This window comes from Tenrec ecaudatus, chromosome 7 (genome assembly GCF_050624435.1).
Source record: "Tenrec ecaudatus isolate mTenEca1 chromosome 7, mTenEca1.hap1, whole genome shotgun sequence".
In the NCBI taxonomy this organism is placed as follows: Eukaryota; Metazoa; Chordata; class Mammalia; order Afrosoricida; family Tenrecidae; genus Tenrec; species Tenrec ecaudatus.
The window spans coordinates 36,611,932-36,618,002 of record NC_134536.1 but is presented as its reverse complement, the minus strand read 5'-3'; positions in this window follow the sequence as shown (position 1 = coordinate 36,618,002).

Sequence of the window (6,071 nt, the reverse complement as noted above, 5' to 3'; positions counted from 1 at the left end):
GTTGAAGCACTGGGTCGATATATCTAGGAGTCTTCTCTTTTGCTAACCCTCTCTATTTACCAAGCATGATCACATGGCTAAGGTCTGAGATGATGGCTTACCGGTCTTCCTTCTAAGGAACACACTACCTGTTCTTATCCCAAGGCAAGTTTATGTGTTCTCCTGTCAATCTGCGGTATATTTTCAGTCTGTGGTATATTTGACACTCTTTATTCAAATCATAATTCAAAGGCATCCATTCTTCTGTCTTTCTTATTCATCATCAAGATTTCACACACATATGAGGCCATTGGAAATACCATGGCTTGGGTCAGATGCACCTTAGATTTCAAAGTAACATCTTTGCTTTTTTTTAGCACTTTAAGGGGGTCTTTTGTAGAAGATCTGCCTAATCAATAAGTCATTTGATTTCTTGACTGTTGCTTCCATGAGTTGCGGCTTATGGATTCACATAAAATTATATCCTTAGCAATATCAATCTTTTCTCTGTTGGTCCATTTGTGAGGGTTTTTGTTGTCTTTTCCCTGAGGTGTAACCCATAATGAAGGCTGTAAGCTTGCATCTTTATCAATAAATGTTTCAAGTCCTTTTCTCTTTCAGCAAGCAAGGTGTGTCCTCTATGGACCACAGCTTCTCAATGAGTCTCCCTCCAATTCTGATGTTACAGGTTTCGTTAAACCCAGCTACTCGGAATACTTGCTTGACATCCAGATAGAATACGCGTTGTGAAAGGATACAACACTAAGGTACACAGATAGTGTTCTTTTATTCTGTTTGAATCATTGTATCTTGATCTACATATAGGTTCCGCAGGAGCACAATTTAGTGTCAGTAATTCCATTCTTCTGGATGTTATCTATCATTCACTGCAATCCAGGGAGTCAATTGTTCTTCTACAGTCCATGCAGCACAGGGAAATGCCGTTCTGGAATTCTCTGTTTCCAGCGACGATCTATGCAATAGCCTTTATTCCACATCCTCTTCTAAAGCTGTCTTGGCTTAAATTTCTGCAAGTTCTTTGCTCATGTACTACTGTAATCATTTTTAATTATCTTCAGAAAAAATTTACTTGCTTGGAGTATTCATGGTATTTTTCAACAGCTTCTACATTCTGTTGGACCACCTTTCTTTCTTTCTTTTTTTAAATCATTTTATTGGGGGTTCTTACAACTCTTGTTACAATCCATACATCAATTGTATCCGACATAGGCATACATATATTCCATCGTTCTATTCTAGACATTTACTTTCCATTGGGCCCTTGGGATCACCTCCGCTTTTTTCCCCTCCCTCCCTCCCCCAGCCCTCCAACTCTCCTGGCCCCTTGATAGATCATAGATTGTTAATTATTTTCAAATATCACACCGACTGCTGTCTCTCTTCCCCTCTGGTTTCTGTTGCTCTTCCCCCTGGATGCGGGTGTGTGGTTATGTGCCATTCATTGCCATCAGTGTCCCCTTCCCTCCGCACCTCTCCCCCGCTCCCCCCTACCCCTTTGATCCAGATAACTCTCTTCCAAATTTCTTGGCATAGATGAGTAAGCACCTCCGGGGCTGGCCCTGTTTGATGAAGCATCTCAGTCGGCATTCTGTCCATTTCTGGAGCCTTATTGTATGCCATGGCCTTCAGTGCAGCTTGGACTTCTCCCTTCAATACTATCCGTTTTTAACCTCCTGCAATGGTTGAATGTTAGCAGATTCTTTTTGGTCTAGTGACTGTGTCTTTCTACAATCAGTTAGTGGGGTAAGACCATGGCTTTCACAAAGGCCACACAAAAGCAAACCATTGCACCACACATCCTTATTATATTTTAATTAACATGATGATTTCGTCTGTGATCCTAGCATGATTCCTCACAAAATTCCACATTCTGGTTCATGCCGCTCACCTTGCCGGTCCTCGCTGCTATTCTCTGAATTCTTATTGCGCTTTGATAAATAGGCACCTTTTCTGATAATTGCTCTTTGATCATTGTTCGACCAAAGCTCCTCTCCCTGGTCCCAACTCATAACAGAACCTTTCCTATTTTATATCTTCAACTGCCTTCTACAAACTAATGAATATTATATCTCTCTCAAATCTTTCTACAGAAGCCTCCACCTGTTTATCCAACTGGATAGAAAACTTCCACACAAGCTCCCACAAGGCCTCAGCCGAACTGCCAGCACTGCCCGGCCTCATTTTACTCCCCAAGGCCATTCTCCCCCCGGGAACTAGCACTGGGCCTTGCTTCAGCGATTCTTTCTCCTTCTTTCTGACACAGCTTCAACTTCCTCTTTGAAGTACTGTTTTCTTAGAACCTCCCAGGTTTCCTCTTTCCTCATTCTCAGCTTCAGACTTTTATTTATATTTGCTTTTGTTTTCATAGGCACTTAGTCCTTGCTCCTTCCTAGTATCCCTGACAGGCTTACCCTGCAGGGGTGGGTCACCTTGGCCTGTGTATCATATTGGTAAACTCCATACTTGAAAACCTACATTCAGTTTCTAGGTGACGTCGTCCATTTCCTGGTCTTAAGTAACAGCAACACACGAGTGACTCAGATATACATCTCAAGCCCTACCCTTCCCCTGAAAGCCTGACTCCTGTGCTCAAAAATAACTTACTCAAAACCAAGAGGAATAAGATTGAACTCCTGACTTTGCCCTCTCAACCACCCCTTTTCCTAGAAGCTCAGTTCCTGACTTGTATGTTCTTTAGTTTTGTCAAATACCCCTGGGAGTTCCACTGTCTCTCTCATTCTCAAAACAAAACAAAACAAAACAAAACTCAGCCAGCAAGTCGAATCCCACTCATAGGAGGGTGAGGGTAGAACTGCCCTGGTGAGTTTCTGAGACTGTAACTCTTTGTGGCATTAGAAGGTGGCATCAGTTGGTCTTTAACCACGTAACTGCTACTGTGGCGAAGGTAATCCGCATCTCTGGCCTAGATGTGGTCAAGGCTGTCACCATCGTGGCCTCCTACCTGATTGTTGCACTACTTAGACTTTATTCAGCACATCATCCAGAGTGATCTGATTAAAATACATGACTACCCTAGTCACAACTGTGTTTGAAACCTCTCACTGATATCCTGCCTACTTTAGAGTAAAACACCAACGCTTTCTTGCAGTGTCTACAAGGCCCACTACAAGCCAGCTTCCTGACATCAATCAACTCTCACTACGTTTCCCCTTTTCATTTCACTCCAGCTGCATTGACCTGCTTGCCACCACCCCTGAGGGGGTTATGACAATTGTCCCCTTATGACTGGCCACTTCATGTTAGGATTTCCCTTTCACTCCACCCTCCAAGCCAACAAATATATTTTTTAAGTGTTTGGTCCATCGTGCAACCCAACTCTTTAAAACTTGTCAGTGAGTGTCTGTGCAGAGTCTAGCCCTGAGTACATCAGTGATAGGGTCCCTGCCCATCTCTCTATCCTACATGTTAGCCAGTGTCTGCTGTTCTTCTCCTTCCTTCACCACTCTGCCATCTTGAACTCTGTTTGCAAATACATGACCTCCTCCAATGCCAAGATGAACATACCCAACTGATTTGTGACTTCTCTGTTGTCTTCCAAGATTCAATTAATCTGTCCATCTGCTGGGCCCTTCTTCCTGGACATTATTATTGACCATATAACTATCATATTCTCTGACTTTTATTAAAGTAGATTAAATGAGATGCTTGCGAATGCCAAACATCGTGTCAGGCTCCTGGTAACTATTCAATATTTGATTATGAGTGGTATGATGATGATAGTGATACTGTATTTTGTCTTCTAGATTGAGACCCTTAAGAAACAGAACTTTTATCTCATTCATCATCAACATCCAGCACAGGGCTTGTCTGACCTAGAATCAAAACAAATACAACTCAATTCTGATTCATAAGGCTACAGGGCAGGGTAGAACTGCCCCCTTTGAGTTTCCAAAGCTACAAGTCTTTACTGGAATAGAAAACACACCTTTCTCCCTTGGTGATTTGAACTGTGGACCTTGAGGCTTACAGACCAACGCATCACTACTGCACCACCAGAGCTCCTTTTATTTGTGAGGATACATAATAATAATAGACCTGAAAATGCAGAAGACCTAAATGCATAATGAGATAGGCCAAACCAGAAAAGCAGGTCCAGGTTCAAGCATTGTTGAAAATAATGGCGCTGAGTCAGAAAATAGTCGTGTTTCTTGTTTCAGCTTATGATTGAGTCTTCACATAAGCATCCATAGCAGGTGCTTTCAGGTGAGTAAGCTGCCATGATGCACGTGTTCTCGCAGTGATTCAGCCAAAGTGCATGATTTCGGCAGCCCTCACTGGGTGAAGAACTTGTCAGGGTAGACGATGCTTCGCGATGGATATGCTGCCATTTCACTGACAGGCTGGGAAGAGACCAGAACAACATGCCAGGGTCACACCAGCAACACAATTTAGGTTTCTCTATCTGTGTGTCAGTACATCATCAGACTGCCCAAGATTTCAGTGCAGCAGGCCTGGCTGTACCCACTCTGTCCATCAATTTGCATAAATGAATAATGCTTTATCCACGTTATCAGAAAACTGAATCCATATTCTTTTTCATTTAATATGAGAATTTGGTTCAATCGGCAAAGGGGCAAAAGAGGAACACTTTAGTCACGTAGCAGGAAGAAGTTGTCACTCCCGAGTGATGGCGTGAGGGGACAGAGGTAAGATGTGGAATGTTAGAGCCCAGAAGTTTCCTGAAGGACCTGGTGGGGAAGGGAGGAAGGGAGCCCTTCCTGCTGACGGACAGACGGACAGGCACATGTGGTGAGAACAGAGCAACGCGTGGCCTGGCCTCCAGGTTCTGTGGAACTTAAAGATATCAAGGTAGCACTTGAGAGGATCAAAAATTCTTGGATATGATATGTGAAAATGTTATATGTGATTTTCTCTGGAGGAAGGAGGAAGATAAAACAAGGAGTGTAATCTGAAGGGAAAATATAAGAGGCTTATGCTTTTTTCATAACTCCCTGACAGTGGGTCCATGGGGGATTGCTATGCTAACCTTTATATAGTTTATAATAAATGTAATATAACTTGGAACATGCATCTGTATGTGAATACGTGAATGTTTTCAAAGGGAATTTGGCAAGGCCTTTTAGCATTTTATATTTCTAAGACCCAGCCAAGTTCCTTTTTTAGGCCTAGTGTAGCTTCTTCCGCTCCCATGCATTATCCTCTAAGGAGAAACTACCTATGTTTTTGGAGGTATTTATGCTCCAAACAAGTCCCCGGGTGGAGCAGCAGGTAGATGTCTCTGGCTGTCACCTGGAATGTTGGAGGCTCGAAAAAAAAGTCCATGTCAAGTAAGCTGAGAAATACGTTAACAAAAAATATTAACAAGCTGTTCATAAAAAATAAAATCTTGTTCTGCAATTGGTAGTCATGTAGGTGTTCTTAACAAATAATTTGTGGGTAAGTAGCTCCTTTGTAGCCATTGAAATATTTTAAGTGTGTTCCAAGTCTGCCTTTTATTCATTTTTCAAAATCATTTTACTGGGACTCTTAGAGTTCTTATCACAATCCATACATCCATCCATTGTGTCAAGCACATTTGTACATAAATTGCGATCATCATGTTCAAAACATTTTCTTTCTACTTGAGCCCTTGGTGTCAGCTCATTTCCCTCTCTCCCTTAGGAACCTTTGATGTCTGCGTTTAATTTCTAAAGACTTTTTTTGGTGTGGGGGCCACTCATCAGTACACGTAAGCGTGTTCAAAAGACCCCTTTCAATTCCAGGAGATTTGTCAACTGCAGCTCTTCCTGTGGACAGGCCGACTAGACCACACTGGAGCTTTCTTTACTACCCCAAAGAACACAAGGAACTGGGACTGACAGGAAATCTAATGATAGGGCTGGAAGATGACTATCAAAGAACCTGGGTTCTGGCATTAGAAGATTTACAAACAAGAGAAAGATTAGGAGGTGCCATCATTACAGACTCTTAAATTTAGCTCCGATCACACTCTGCTTCGGTCAAATTTGGTAGAGTAAAATGTGTGTGTGTGTGTGTGTGTGTGTGTGTGTGTGTGTGTGTGTGTGTGTGTGAGTGAAAGGCCACTAGGA